Source organism: Pinus tabuliformis, chromosome 5_1 (genome assembly GCF_031772625.1).
Source record: "Pinus tabuliformis cultivar Carrire ecotype Pingquan chromosome 5_1, CPIR1, whole genome shotgun sequence".
Classification (NCBI taxonomy): Eukaryota; Viridiplantae; Streptophyta; class Pinopsida; order Pinales; family Pinaceae; genus Pinus; species Pinus tabuliformis.
Window position 1 is genome coordinate 161,704,749 of NC_142305.1, and position 17,235 is coordinate 161,721,983.

Consider the following 17,235-nt stretch of genomic DNA (forward strand, 5'->3'; position numbering starts at 1 on the left):
CACTGGTTCCTTCCCCTTTGGGATACCTTCTAGTGAAATTTCCTCATTTCCTCTATCCATCCCATCCACTCTTTCCACAACTATGAATTCTATGGCCGGTGGTTCAACCTCTTTTCAGGGTGTTCCTTTTGGAAGTGGTCATATACCTCATTCTAATCCTTCTTTAGGATCCCTTCCTTTTTCCGCTCAAGGTCAAAGTTATAATCCTTTTCAAGGATGGACTAACCCTGCTTTTAGTGGTTTAGGAACTAGGAATCAATTTTCTTTTGGTCAACATGGGAACATGCCTTACTCCTCCGTAAGTTCCTTTCAGGATTTTTCTCCCTTCGCTAATGCATGGAACCCTTACCAAGGGCTCTCCTCTCCTTTTAATACTTCGCTTGGGGGAAATATTATTAGTTATGGTAACTTTTCGATAGGAGTTGGTAAAACTATGAATTTTTCTAGACCACAAGGTTTTCCTTACAGTTTAGTTTCTTCTACGAGCAATCCTTGGCAACCTCGTGCCTCTACAAATCCAGGATATTATTTTCAAAATGTTGGGAATCCATCTCATAGTGGGTGGAATTCTCAAGCTCCTCTGCTCTTACCATTCCTGACAACCCTAAATTTTCCAGATATCTCAAAATTGATGAACGATCCTATCCGATATAATCCGATGCGACCTCTGGTTCCCACCAAACTTTCATCAGATATCCAAAAATTTGAAGGAAATTTTGGGGAGGATATAATTGACCATATAACAACATTCCATTTATGGTGTTCATCTAACTCCCTAACTGACGATTCAATCAGGTTGAGATTGTTTCAGCGCACCTTAACTGGAAATGCTGCTAAATGGTATATAAAGCTTATTAAATAGGGGTACATTTGCTTCATTTGGTGAATTGGCTACTATGTTTCTGAACAATTTTCAGTTGCCCGTTTGATATGATGCTGGAACTGAGCTATTGGTTAGTTTCCAACAAGATAAGGCAACTCACATTTCTGACCATATTAAGGAACGGTGAAGAAGGAAGAGGCTCATCAAAGCCTATATTCCTAATGAATTCCTTCTTGAATGGTTTTCAAAATATTTACATATAGAAATTTCTAAGGATGTATCGCTCTCTGGAGTGTTCACTAAAAAACAAGCTATCTTTAGAGCCTAGTAATTAGAACTTATATATTCTCAGTCTAAGATTCTTGAAAAGATTTTTCCCAATGCTCCTCGATCCAAGATTGATTTAGCCAAACTGAAGCTAGGTCCCCATGTAGATGGGATTATGGGATCGATCGATAATAGCACGACTAACCTACTAAGTCATTCACAACAATTGTGTTTACAAACTTCTTCTTTGATTCAGGCATCTCCGTTAGTGCCTATGCCTTCTCAACCTTCAGCTATTAACGCTATCCAATCTTCTAACCACAAAGGAAATCAACTATTTGATGGGAAGAAAAAGGGACGAGGTAAGAAGAAAGAGGAAGGGTAATGCGAACAAACCATGTAATAATAATAGGGAGGGTAAAAAGGAGTTTCCTTGCAAATTGTGCAACAGAGACCATTTAACTCATCTTTGCCTTAATATTCAGGACACTCAATGCTTGTTAGTATAACAGGGTTATTCTAGCTCCCAGGCAGTTGTTCTAACTATCCTTTTTCCCGAAGGGAAACAATTGTTTGTTGACGCGAATGCTAATATTGGAAACCCCACAGGGGGGCAACCAAGAAGGGGAAAATCCATCAAATGTATATATGATGAGTTCTCATGTTGATGTTGCTACAAGATCACATGATTATGGTGAACCAAAATCCTCTAATGCTAAGGCTACTCCTGATGTTCCAGAGCCACTCCATATTGAGAGGCCTGCAGTTGAGTCTATACCTAGGACACTGAAAGGCTCTACAAAACGTTCGATGATTAACCCTGATTCCAGGCTTGCCCAAAACTACTCCATTGTTGAAGATATGGTTCAAAGCCCTTATCCGATGTCTGCGTTAGAGGTACTCCAGTCATGTCCATCACAAAGGAGTGCACTGCTCATTGCGATTGGGGCCATAGATTTCAAAACTCTCTTATTGTTACATTTGACATGTCAAATATTAAGAATAGACCACCTCATCACATGGCTTTCCAAATTAAATATACATATCGAAAGATCAATATCTTTCGAACTGTAGTTGATAAGGGATCTTCCACGTGTGTCATGTCTATTGCATGTTGGAAATCTATCGAATCTCCTCAAGACATTCCTTCACCTACTCTCTTGACTACATTTGATGGTCATTCTCATAGGCCGCATGGAATTATTCCAGCCTTTCCCATCTGTGTTGGGGGAAAGGTGGTCAATATCGAGGTGGAAATAGTCGATGAAAATTTGGATTATAATCTTATATTAGGACAAAATTGGATTTATGAAATGGATGCCATTGTATCATCATTATTTCTCATCCTATGATTTCCCCATGAAGGGAGAATTGTTACTGTTGATCAGATGGAGTATTCTTCGAAAGAATCCAATGCATCCTCTGATTCCTCTGTACCCTTGGTGAATAATCCCAAACAACCTGTTGAGAATTTAGGAGTCGGAATTTATTCCTCATTAATGGGTACATTTGATTTTCCTTCTCCTATTGCTCAAATAAATTCCATTTCATCGTCCAAGGCCCCTTTTTGAAGAGATTTCTTCATAACTCATTATTTTTTGGATCCTTGGCCCTTACGTCCTTATACCACCACACTAAAAGTAGGGAAAGTGGGTGGAATGGCATATCTTATGTCTGAAGCTGAAATTTCTTATCAATTTATAGTTAACACTACAAAATCTAATCCTACTCCTCTTTCACCGAAGGATTTGGATGGAGATGTGGCTCTGGATTTGACTCTTGACTCTACTTCTTTAATGGACTGCCTTGATACTGTTTTACCATCTGAGGAAGCAATGACATGTATAGGCAGATCGTGGGATGATTTGCATAATCGGTCATATTTTCTCCCAGACTTGCGTGAGGTATAAGAAATTTTGTCTAGTCCTTCGTCAACTAGTGATGTTCACATAATTTTGAAACCCTTTGGCTCCAGCATAGGTTTTTGCCGAAGGTAACATGTCTATCATTTCAGAAACTATTTCAGTGAACATGTCTAGGAATCCCAATATAATCGATAATGTTTTCATCGGAGCCAAATGCTCCTTGAAGAATTCAAATCCATACCGATATTTTTAAAGAATTCCATGACCTGTTTGCTTGGTTTTATGAGGAAATGCCTGGAATTGATCTATGAATAGTCCAACATGAGATCAAGACTTACGCAAATGCGAAGCCTATACGGAAAAAATCTCTCACTGGTAAACCCTAGGAAAGTGACAACTATCAAAGCTGAGTTTGAGAAGCTTCTTAAGGAGGGTTTCATATGCCCCGTTCTGTTGATTGAGTGGGTCTTGAATCCAGTCTTGGTTGATAAAAAACAAGGAACAATCTGTGTATGCATAGACTTTAGGGATTTAAATAAGGCTTGTCCTAAAGATAATTTCCCACACCATTTATTGATCAGATTATCGATGAATGTGCGGGAAATAAGATTTTCTCCTTCATGGAAAATTTCTCGGGTTATAATCAAATTACTATCCGTCCTGAAGATCAACATAAGAAAACTTTTATCTACGCCTAGGGTACTTTTGCATACAAAAAGATGCCTTTTGGCATTGAAAATGATGGAGCTACTTTTCAGCAGGCCATGTCCTACGCTTTCCACAATATCAAGCATATCATCGAAGCTTATTTGGATGACCTAGCTACTCTTTCTCGAAAGAGAATTGATCACCCTCATCATCTTCGATTAGGTTTTGAGCGATGTCATTTTTATAAAATCCGGTTGAATGCGAATATATGCGTTTTCGCTGTCACATCCAGTCGATTATTGGGATTCATAATATCTACTGAAGGGATTCGTGTAGATCCTTTCAAGGTTGAGGCAATACTTCAGTTGCCTCCCTCGTCTACCATCTGTCAACTTCAAATTCTCCAAGGAAAAGCCAATTTCTTGAGGATAGTTATTGTCAATTACGATGAGATTACAAAGGGATTTATGCGATTGCTGAAGAAAGGATTTCCATTTCTATGGGACGATTTCGCTCAATGCTCGTTCGATGCTTTGAAAAAAGCATTGAACTCTGCTCCTTTACTGAGTCTAGGAAGACGATGCTCTCCATGAGAATGTGATTTATTATCAACCATTAGCATTGTTATGGTTCAGGAATGTTACACAGTAATTTGTCACCGTCCCTGTTACCCCTTCTCCTGCACATTGGAGGACTTATTCCGGGACCTGTGAGAAGGGACATAACCTGAAAACACTTGCATTGTTTCCCCTTGAATATGTACTTCATATGCCCTGAAGACACCTTCTGCAAAGTACCCATAAAAATAGCCCTTTTTCCATTGGTGCGGTTCCACTGTGTATCTCTCGCGCCAATGGGGGAAATCCTCCAAAGAGGGTGCGCCAGCTGGCGCTCTGTCTCAGAGTCGCACTCGCGCCAACCCAGTTGGGTAAAGTTTTTAACAAACCAACGTGCAAAGGTTCTTCCTAACCCACTCATGAACTGAATCTATATTGAGTTGGGTCAGTTTGGCTTCGAATCTCCATAGAAGGGAAGTAGTTCTCCACTTCTCATGGAAGCTTCTTAGTGATAAAGCCAATCCCATGGATGTTGTGGTTGATCTTATCTCCTTCCCCTCCATCTATAAAAGCTTGTCCTTTTGCCTTTGATAAGCTAGTGATAGAGTGCTAGGGATAGAGTCTCCAAGTTCCAAATTCTAAGTCCCAAAGTCTGAGAATTGCTAAGCTCATGCTACAAGAAGCCTTCTTCATTCCCATGAGGCTAAATCTAAAGTGAGGAGATTCTTGTCCAAGTAACCAAGGAGAGAGAGGCTTGTTCCCCATTCCCAACAAGCTTTGTAAGGCATGTGCTGCTGATCACCCAACCAAAGGAGGATTTGACGTCAGAACTATGTTGTATTCTTCTTTGTTGTTTATCAATAATAGACGACTATCATTATGGTTCCACTCTTATTGTCTTTGTAATGATGATTGAGTTATATCCTTTCTGACTGATATATAGTTGCATCTATTGGATTTTATGCTTGTGTTTGTGTCGTTCTTTGCATGTGCAGGTGTCCGTTCACGAGGATCGTGGGGATTTTGACCAGCCGGAGCAAAGGAACGGGAGCGACGACTCTTCTACAAGTACTAGCATTGGAATCCAGGTAGGCCCTCATCATCGGTCTTTGATTTGCAATTAGGAACCTGCGTGTTTGTGTTGTTTGATTGTTGCTAGACCCCATCTGGGCTAGTAGGGATCGCCTCTGTCCGCAGAGGGGATTTACCTTCACAACAATTTGGCGACTCCACTGGGGAGTTGGCTTTTTGTCTTGTTGTTTGATTTGTAAACTTTAGACGGAGCCTGAAGTACGGCTAGATAGCCTTCGAAACGCTATTGCTCCGCATTAGCAAAGTAGATCAACACCACTTCAGTCCATCTCCGGTTTGGTTTACGAGCTGAATGGCTTGGAACTTGCCTTGTTTCTTGGTTTCTCCTACTTGATTAGCTTCTGGGTTGAATCCCTGTGTTGCTTCTTGCGCCTTGGTGTACCTGGGTACTGTTGACATAGCTTTGGCTCATTTGTTTTTTATTTTTCCATAGCAAACTCGGTTGGCGCTCTTTTATAGTGTTACAGTCGCGCCAGTTGGTGCCAGTTGCTCATTGACAACACGCGCCAATCCCTGAAAGGCGCTCTTTTTGGCCTGACAATCGCGCCAGGCCTGGGAACTTTTGAAGTTTGCTTGGTTTTGAGCCTCCTGAGCTTGGTTTTTGTTCTAGGTACCTTTTTTAGACTACTTGAGTGTGTTGGAGTGTGATTTGACTGGCTTTGATCTTTACCCTTTGGGTGTTTGCTTTTCTCCATTGATTTCACATTTCTAGCCCTAGGGCATCTAGTGGCTTTATGTGTCGAGCCTTCCTCAGGTGTTTTGATCTTCTAGTAGTCCAGTCAACTCTCTGATTTCTCCCTTGCACTTGTTTGGTGGTTGTAAATCATTTTATTGCATTATTTGGGTGACTTTCTTTGTCTTCACTTGAATTCCGCTTCGTCTCACTTTGAGCCTAGATTACACGACTCATTGGTGTCTTTGGGACTTTTCTCGTTCTTTGGAGGTTTGCTTTGTGATTTAGGGAACTGAATGTGCTTGTATTGAATAGAATTTGTTTGTCATTGTTTCTCAAAGTTTGTTTAATGCACTTTTCCATCAACAAAAGAAAAAATCTCTTTTGCTTTGTATTAGTTAATGAGAATTAGAACCTTTCATTTTGATTAGTGATTAGTGATCTTAAAGAAGAGTTTGCTAATTTCCATTAGCTACATTAGGGAATTTCTTTGTTGTTTTGTGATTATTTCGTTTGCGTGAAAGCTCTCAAACCCTCTCGTAACTAGCATTCATCGAATGAAATGACATATTTTGGCATATAGTTTGCATTTAGGCAATTTTGAGAGATTTCATACGGTAAGGCCTGAAAACCGAAACCTAATACAAGATCAACCTTAAAATGAACTGAATGAACCTAAAAATGCATTGGAACATAACGCTCACTGTTTAGAGGTCTAGGCTAGAGACGTGCTCCGACGTCGTTAAACCTAGTCACTTTTGTTTCACTCGAGGTTGGGTGATTCCTCCTTCTGTGACGCAACAGTGGTCTAGCACGGATTTGAGCTCCCACGTACCGTCGAGTATATGGGGAGACTCCATTAGGTTATCATCCTTTATCCATAGGAAGCCGTGTCTGCCGCCTTACAAGCCGTAACACACTGAACACAACATTCGGGAAGATTGACTGCGTACGAAAAGTCCTTGGTTTTCATATGATTGCCAAGGTATGTATGCAGTTTTACGGATTGTCTGGTAAACCCTTTGCCTAGTTCTCCAGAGTAGTCACTTTTGATCCTTTTCGGACTCCCTAAAAGAAAAGGCTCATCTGAGCACTTGTCACTTCAGGCTCACTAAACATTCGAAGGCGACTAGAGTCATCTTTTTTTCCTTTTCTCGACTCTTAAAAACTGAAAAGGTCAAGTTATGTCCCTGCGTCTTAAAATTTATTTGGCCACGATTCACATCTACCCTGTTAGATCTTGTTTGCGTTAGTTTGAGTAGGGTTCTTTCTTGTTTGTGATGGCAACTTTTCCAGAGTTTACCAACCCAGGCACCCCCTCTGATGGGAATCCTGGTCATTTCCCTCCTTTCGGAAATGTTGGTGCTGCTTACATGGCGACGTTGTCCCTTCCTGGGTTAAATGTTGGGTTTCCTGTTTGGTTGTTCTCAATCACTTTGGTCCCTACCGTATCAACTACTGGTCAATCAGTCCCTCCACCCGAACAACATCATGTTGATTCTAAGGTGGACCTCTCCCCTTCTTCGCCTGTTTCTACGTCCTCATCTTCTACTTCGCCTGGTGAAAGTCTAGATTCGAGTAACCAGGTGGCTAAGAAGAAGAAGAAGAAGACGAAGAAGAAGAAGTCTCCTAAGGAGAGGCTAAAAGTGCAGCTACTTCCTTGAGTACACCTCCCATCGGGCCACCTTCTACTCCTCTGCGGAAGGTCAAATTTCCTTGTAGATTATGCAAGGAAGACCATCTTCTTCGTGATTGTCCTAGCATTCCCAGGGTCTTACAAGTATGGTCTCGCGATCCGGCCAACCCGTCATCATCCTCTGCAGCTCACGGCGATGCTACCCTATCAGATGGAAATGGTAAGGGAAAAGGGAAGATTCGAATCCCCTGTAGACTTTGTGAAGGAAATCATCCCCTTCACCTTTGTCCGCTCATGGATAAAGCCTCCATTGTATTGGAAAGTCTTACAGCTCCCTCACCCCAACTACCTGTTGGCTATCAACGTCTCTCTGCAGCCGCAGATCGTTCCCCTACTGACAAAGAGATCGACCCAGTTTCCTATCTTGTCCAGGCTCCTCTTCCCGAACTAGGCTGTGCCCAGCCTGTTCCAGACCAACCATTGGTCGAAAAGAGTGTCGATTCGAGCTCACCACCTGCCGATCACTCTGTTTCGGAAGAGCATCATGCCCATGTTCTTCTCGTCTCCTTAGATTCCCTTGAGTCCAGAAATGACTCTCCTATCCCAGCTGCTCCCGAAAGTCCTTCTTCGGTTCCTATATAGCATGGGGGTAATCATACGATTCCCCCACCAAGTAGTTTGGCCATCTCCTTCAACTGGAGTCACCTGACTACTTTCCGCCTTCCATCCCATGTGCCTTTCCAGATTACAGTACTTGCCTATGATAAGGCAGTACCTGGCACTGTTTTGGATGAAGGTGCGTCGGTCAATCTTATGCTGTCCACTACTTGGCAAGCTTTGGGTTCCCCGCAGCTTGGGCCGGTCGCACAGAATCTATTAGCGTTTGACGGGGGAACCAATCAACCTCTAGGGGTCCTCCCAAAATTTCCTATTACTTTGGGAGGCAAAACCGTCTATATGGACGTGCTGGTTGTCCAAGGTGCTTTAGATTTCAGTCTTCTCCTTGGCCATGACTATGTTTATGCCATGGGGGCCCTTGTCTCTTCACTTTTCCGTGTGGTTTGTTTTCCACACGATAGAAGAATTGTGACCATAGATCAATTATCGTTTTTTAGTCCCCCGGTGCCTCCCGCGCAGCTGCCACCCCCTCCTGGTTTTTACCCACCGGTTGTGTCTGCCCCACCGCAGGTCAACTACGTGGCTACCTACCCCATGCCTGTATCCCATGATGATGCCGTCGTGCATAATGTCCTGGGGGCATTGGGTCCTGACTTCCAAGATGTTGTCCTTCCACCGGGAGTGCCATTCTTGGAAGTGACGACTTCCTGTTCATTATGATGAAGTTCGTTCGGAGCATAGTTCACTTTCCTATGTCAAGCTCCTTAAAAAATGAAACTGGGTCTGGTGGAGCATAGTTCTTATCCTGTGTCAATCTCCTTAACAAATGAAACTAGGTGTCACAAGGATAGTTCTTTAAGTGTGTCAACGTCGTTAAAATAATGAAACCTGAGCTCGTACAATTCGAGTGCGATCACAATATTGTCAACCTTCACTCCATTTTCAATGGACTAAAGCTTGGGGGGCATGTACCTCGAATTAAGACATCATGCTGGGGGGCATGTCTGTTTCCCTTGTTTCCAAGCATAGTTTGCATATGTGTTTTCATGTGTGCTTTTAAGCTTGCATAAAAATAAAATCCATTTCCAAGCATAGTTTGTATATGTGTTGTCATGTGTGCTTTTAAGCTCGCGTAAAAATAAAATATGTGATTAAATACATTTCGCATTGGGTCGTTTGTTATGCAACTGATAAATTAGATTACATTTGTGTTAGACATCTACATAACATATAGAAACATCATCACATGTAAAAGATCCATCCAAAATAGGCATATATATATGTGTGTGTCGAAATGTTTTGCATAGCGTGCATCACATAGCTCAAAAAATATACATGTTCGTCTTAATACATCCGGAGACGACATGTCTCTCAAAAAATATGCATGAAAATAAACCCTAGATGTCTAATCCCTGTGGTGCTCATGATAACACGTCACCACACGCACTAGGCGTTTCAAGAGACGGTGGATGCGAGTGGGCACTCCCACTGTATATCTCTGGTACGCCGGTGGGACATTTTCCAGCCGGGTATAGTCTGGAATCCCCCGGGCTAGCCCCTCGAGGTTCTGGATCAAATCCCCTCCCTCGACACCCTCTAGCTGAAGCTCAGCTGTAGGCTGGTTTCTCCGCGCAATAGGAAACATGCCAGCTAGGCGTGCTGGGCCAACATCTGCATACACAAACAACTGTTGTTAGAACGAACATGTATTAACAAAAAAAACCATAAAACACAAAAACAAAAAAGAGGTCATACCTATCTCCTCGTCCCAGTCCTCCCCGTCTGGTAGTGGGAGGTCAGGGTCACCGATGAAGTCTGTCCCTGCATATGGCTAGTCCTCCACCATGATCAACTGGCGGCGAAGCCACACAAAAAGCTCGGGTCTAAATGACATCTGCTGACTGCCTCCCCCTCTCGGCATCAGCGCCGCCCAACGAGCCAGCCTCAGCTCTCGAGGTCCCAGGTCAGGAACAAGGGCCCCTTGGCCCTGGAAGAGTGGCACACGTTCCAAGAAGAATGCCACCAAGATGGATCCGTACCCGAACTGCTGCAGCTTTCCGCGCTTGGCCTTCGTTAGCTGCCTCTTCATATTAGTCGTCACAGCTGACGCCCAATTGAAGATTGTCGGACTAAGGCACTTGGTCGCCAAGATTAGGTGGTTCTTCGTAGCTTCGTGGGGCGCCTGTGCCCCTGCAGCTCGTGTAATAGTGAATAGTACAACTCTGAGTGTCAGGTCCTCAACAGTGGGGATATCCACTTTCGCGCTGCCCGACCCATATTGTGCAGTTGGGCAAACTCGGGCCTTTACCTCTTCCATATTTTCTCCAGATGGCCTGCTACCGGTCAATCGGGGCACCGGCCCTCGTCGCGACAATCCAGTAAGGAAGTAGACATCAGATACATCTAATTCCAATGTTTGGTCCCGTATTCGGAACACCTGTTCCTGTTCGTCCCATAAGCTAATCAAGTACTGCAAGAGCTCTGGCTGAGCTCGTAAATAGGACACTAGGAAAAATTTCTTGAGCCCGCAAGCTCTGAGAGCTTCCATGCAGCCCTCATCTGCTATGGCCAATTCATCTACCTGGTCATGCTCCCTTTCCTTCCACTGGATTGCCATTTTGATCGTTTCTCTGCGTTCACAAGGTTCAAACACTGAATTAGATCCTTGGAAAAATTAGAAATGCAGTAAAAATTGCTTGAAAACATTAAAATTTGAACAAAAAACCCGCGCGGCCGTTGGCGTGACTGTTTCTAAAACAGTCGCGCCAATGGGCGCGTGCCCTTTGGGAAAGTTGCCCCATTGGCGCGGGTCCGTGCCCGAAACCCGCGCCAATGGGCGCAACCCTCATTTTTTGTCGCTTCCCCTGATGATGGACTCACTTTGTAGTCCGAAACGTTGGGTTCACAAAACTCTACAACAGGTCATTCCTCCTCCATCTAAAACCACTCTCACCTGTATGGATTCTCTATTTAACAGCAACCCTCATTTTTTAAAGTCCTCTCATAAAGGATGAAAAAGCAGTTTAAAACAAAATTGAAACGGACAAAAATGGAGCAAAGGGGGAGGCCTCTTACCTAACACTGACGGCGCTCCGAATGATCAACTGGATCTGTCGCAATCAACGCTTGAAGATCACACACCAAAAGCCCTAATCTCGCTCTCCAACGGTAAAAGTGAAAAGTAATTTCTTGTTTTACTATTTTCACCCATTTTATAATTTTTTGACCCTCAAAAAAGTTTTATAAGTCATTTTACGAACATTTTAATATATATTTGTGTGGAAAATGGATTTTACGCTAGGTTTTTGTGCAGCGACAGGTGTTTCTGCAGCTTAGGCGACGAAATGAGTTGTAGTTTATACTTTTTCAGACTAAGTAAATACACGAAAAAATTACCCTGGAGTCACCTTTTTGCTCTTTTCTGACTCCCTAAGTGTGAAAAGAATGCCGGGTTATTCCTCTCGACTCGTTAAACATAAATGAGAGGTAGTCGTCTTTAAACTCTTTTCCGACCGTGTAAAAACGAAAAGATCGTCGGACCCTTGTCGTTTCAGGTTCGTTAACAGTCACGAAGCGACGTGGTTTCGATCGCTTTTTTACTTTTTTAGGTCGAAATCACTACCTATGAAAAGTACTCCTCGATCGTAATGGTCAGGTGGTTCTTTCGAGCATTGTTTTATACTTTTTTCAGGCTCGAGAGACACAACTTTACGAAAAAGGACCCCCCTGGAGTTTCCTTTTCTTCTGTCTTTTCAAACTCTCTACATATGAAAAGGCATCGAGTTTTTCCTTTGTCAGACTCGTTAAAAATTAATGACATCGGATTATGTTGAAATGACGCCTTTCAAGCATATGCTATCCCCGTCAAGCTTGTTGATAAAAATAACTGGGGTACTCGCCAGCAATGGTGGGGAAAATGGAACCACAATTATTGTCGTGTCGGCAGTATGTCGCTCTTGAACATGGCACTTGTCTGCATTCGTGTCTGGGTGGGGACATCTCATCTTGTTTTTACACTTGCCTCCGTGGGTTTGGGTTATCCTGTTTGGCCTCTCATTTGCTCATTTCCTCGTCACCATGACCCTTGATCATTTGACGTCAAATACTACCAAGTCCACTGTCGTGCCGCCAATATGTTCAAGAGAAGTTGACCTCTGCTGAATACTCAACCTCCCTCTAATACCTCACACAAAACATCTTATCCTTGTCTGTCTCGTGTCGATGATGTGGGAAACATTATGGCCCACCTTTGATCAAGGTCAAATCCTGTCGACTTTAGCTCATTATCCAGGAAGTTGACCAAGAGACTCCCTTCAGGTGCCTTGGAGCCTGCATGCCTCAATGGCAGGTTCTTCGTGTTCGGCGCGAGGTTTTCATCATTGGCCTCTGATCGAATGATTCTGCGGGTGTTTGACGCCAGCTCACTTATTCGCATGCCGTAGATTGTACCTATAGTACCTTGAGGACCATTGTCATTATTGGTGGTACCTCTCACGTCTGTTAACAATTTTCATCATTGACTGGTAATCAAACAATGTTCTTGCATGTTCTTCGACTCCCATATTCGCATGCTTGAACTTGTACTTTGTTCGGGTCGAGATGGAGCGCAAGACCCTGGATTTTGTCTCTTGAGATCCATGTTGCGATTTTGTGGATTATTATGATCATTACATGACTCATTCACTAGATGGATGCGACCATGCCTGAGTCTACTTATCGATCCTGACTGTATGGTTGTGCCCATACTTTGGATCTGGTTTTTCTGTACTCTGCTATGGATGGCTGCACCCATACCACATACATCATGTACTTGAGATATCAGTTGTACTTCTCCATGCAGGTTCTTTGGCGACAGTGTTTTCAGTTGACCATGTTCTTGTAAAGCATTTCACCCCTCTCTCTCTCGGGCTTCATGCTTTAGGGGGCATCTGTTACACAGTAACTTGTCACCGTCCCTGTTACCCCTTCTCCCGCACATTGGAGGACTTATTCCGAGACCTGTGAGAAGTGACATAACCTGAAAACACTTGCATTGTATCCCCTTGAATATGTACTTCATATGCCCTGAAGACACCTTCTGCAAAGTACCCATAAAAATAACCCTTTTTCCATTGGCGTGGTTCCATTGTGTATCGCTCGCGCCAATGGGGAAATCCTCCAAAGAGGGTGCGCCAGCTAGCGCTCTGTCTTAGAGTCGCACTCGCGCCAACCCAGTTGGGTAAAGTTTTTAACAAACCAACGTGCGAAGGTTCTTCCTAACCCACTCATGAACTGAATCTATATTGAGTTGGGTCAGTTTGGCTTCGAATCTCCATAGAAGGAAAGTAGTTCTCCACTTCTCATGGAAGCTTCTTAGTGATAAAGCCAATCCCATGGATGTTGTGGTTGATCTTATCTCCTTCCCCTCCATCTATAAAAGCTTGTCATTTTTCCTTTGATAAGCTAGTGATAGAGTGCTAGGGATAGAGTCTCCAAGTTCCAAATTCTAAGTCCCAAAGTCTGAGAATTGCTAAGCTCATGCTACAAGAAGCCTTCTTCATTCCCATGAGGCTAAATCTAAAGTGAGGAGATGCTTGTCTAAGTAACCAAGGAGAGAGAGGCTTGTTCCCCATTCCCAACAAGCTTTGCAAGGCATGTGCTGCTGATCACCCAGCCAAAGGAGGATTTGACGTCAGAACTATGGTTGTATTATTCTTTGTTGTTTATCAATAATAGACGACTATCATTATGGTTCCACTCTTATTGTCTTTGTAATGATGATTGAGTTATATCCTTTCTGACTGATATATAGTTGCATCTATTTGATTTTATGCTTGTGTTTGTGTCGTTCTTTGCATGTGCAGGTGTCCGTTCACGAGGATCGTGGGGATTGTGACCAGCCGAAGCAAAGGAATGGGAGAGACGACTCTTCTACAAGTACTAGCATTGGAATCCAGGTAGGCCCTCATCATCGGTCTTTGATTTTCAATTGGGAACCTGCGCGTTAGCATTGTTTGATTGTTGCTAGACCCCATCTGGTCTAGTAGGGATCGCCTCTGTCCACAGAGGGGATTTACCTTCACAACAAGGAATACGATGCTCTCCGTGAGCGCGTGATTTATTATCTAATTCGAGGCTTGGTAGGTCCTGAATCATGATATTATCCTAAGAGAAATTAGCTTTGGTAGTTGTTCATGCTATCCAATGACTTATACACTATATTCTACTTAGAAATTTTTTTGTCTTGGCAGCTTTCAACCCATTTCAGTTTGTTCTTAGTAGGCGAGTGATTGGGGGCAAATATAACAGATGGATTGTTACTTTACAAGAATTCTATCTCGAGTTTTTGTCAACCAAATCTAAGAAATTGTTAGTATTTGTGAAATTAATCTCAGAGTTTCCTTGTGAAGAATAAATAGTTTATGAGGAATCATTCCTTGATGAGCATCTTTTTCTTATTTCATCACAAGATCCTTGGAATGGAGATACTATAATATATCTTTAGACTTCAAAGTTTTCCCTCTCATTTTCAAAGGATGAGTGCAGAAAATTGTGTCACTTAGCAGAAATTATGTTATTATCGGTGACACTTTATATTGTCATGGGATTGATTCAATCCTTAGATGCTACTTAACATTAGAAGAAGTTGAGTTAGTGCTGAATTATTGCCACATTGGAGCTTGTGGTGGTCATCTATTCAGGCTTGCTACAACCCAAAAAATCTTGTGTGTAGGGTATTTTTGGCCTTTGAATTTCAAATATTGTGTATAAGTGGTAAAAAAATGCCATCCTTGTCAAGTTTATACTCGGAAAATGCACGCTCATCCAACTCCGCTCTTTCCTATTATTACCGTCGCTCCTTTCACAAAGTGGGGCATTGATTTTACAACTTGTAGCTCACCTTTGACAAAGGGTCATAAGTATATTATTGTAGCAGTGATTTACTTTACTAAGTGGGCTGAATCTATGCCGACTGTTGTGAATGATGGTGAAACAACAACATTGTTTCTTTTCAACCATGTCATTTCTCGCTTCGGTATTCCGTAGGAGATTGTCACTGACCATGGAAGTCACTTCCAGAACAAGATGATGGCTGAATTGCCTCTCAAGTTGGGTTTCCAGTAGGAGCATTCGTCTCCTTATTATCCTCAGGCCAATGGTTAGGTGGAAGCTTTGAATAAATCCTTGAAACTTACACTGCAAAGGACAATTAATAAGTCTCAATCCAATTGGCATATCATGTTATATCCCGTGCTTTGGGCATACCGGATGTCGGTTAAGACCGCTATGGGTTTCACTCCTTTTCAACTAGTTTATGGTTTGGAATCAATCTTTCCTGTGGAATGTGAAATTCCTTATCTTAAATTAGATGTAGAACTTCTTATAGACACTTCTAGTCTTGAAGAACGCATTGTTTATTTGGAACATATTGACGAGCATTTTTGAGATGCTGCCACAACTAACGAAGCTTATAAAAAGAGATTGAAAGTCCAATATGATAAGGCTGTGCATCTTAGGGTTTTCTCTGAAGGTGACCTTGTCCTGGTCTATGACCAAGACAAAGATGCCTTGGGGGAAGGTAAGTTTAAACCCATGTGGTACGGTCCTTTTATCATTAAAAATGTCTTAAAAAGGGATCTTATGAATTGGTTGATTTTGATGGAAACGAGCCGTCGGAGCCCAGAAATGGGCTCTATGTTAAAAAGTATTATGACTAGGCTTTTGCCTAGCATTTTCTTGGTTGTAGATATTGTATATTTGTGCATATCTGTCTATAGGTTTCATAGTGATATCGATATTTTTGATCTTCTTTGGCAGGTATCGATGGATGATTTGGTATATCGAGGGTTCGTCAATGGTGCTAGTCGACATACCCATAATTTTGCTTCCGTGCCTTGGGTGATTTACTATCCATCCGAGAAGTTGTTGGTTTCAAGAAGCATATGTATTGGCCCTGCTTCAAACAATGTTTCCGAATATATTGTTGTGGTTAACTTACTATATGAAGCAATATTTGTTGGTATTGATTCGTTAGTAGTATACTTGGATTCACAACTGGTGGTTTCTCAGTTAAACAACATCTATCATGTGAGGGATCCTTCTTTATATCACAAATTTCTAAGAGTACATGTATTACAAAGATCATTTAATTTTATCCCATTTATTCATATTCCACAATCAGAAAACTCATTTGCTGATTCCATAGCTAATCAAGAATCAGATTGGAATATTAATCATTCATCACATTAAAAATAAAAAATAATCAAACATAATATGTATATATTATCATCACATCATGAAGCCATCTGAATATAGATAGAAGTTTTATGTTCAAAATATTATACAAAATTGGGACAAAATGTCCTAGAAAATTAGGGCTTAAGCCCAGTCATGTCTATAAAAAATATGTTCATATCTAATCTATATCTATGGGTCCAACCTTGTATGTGCATATAGGAAGAAAACAAGGCAGTAGCCACCCATCGGAAGAGCCGCACCCAATCTTGTGGTACTCCTACCACGCCTCTCTACGTAGCCTCTGGTAGATCCTCTATTACTACTATAGGTACCTGGTGAGTCAATCTCTCCAAGTTCCTCTTTACAATATGGAAGAGTCTCTCAATATTAGATGCGAAACTCTCTGTGTCTCTTCCACATGCCTATGCCTAGGCAAACCCTCAGGTCTTATGGGTCCCACATCCGTATAATGATCAAACAATTTTGTAATATTTTTTGTCTCATCAAAAATAATTTCAATTCATAATTTTTGAAATCCAAAAAAATAAAATAACTTTAAAACTTAAAAATAATTTTACCAATGGAACCCCATGCAGCATCAGGTGGAAGCATTAGATATGGATCTGCTCTGAAGTCCATGCCTGCATAGCCATAGTCCTCTACAAAAATGACTTGTTGTTCCCACCAAAGGAAAAAATCATCATCAAATGTTTTTCTAGGGACCTCAACACCCCCTAGTCTCTTCATCAAGTCATCCCATCTACCTATCAGTGGATCTCTTGGGCTGTTGATGGTAAAGAGCACTTTGGCTCGAAGCCCTGGTAGCTTCTCAAAGAAGA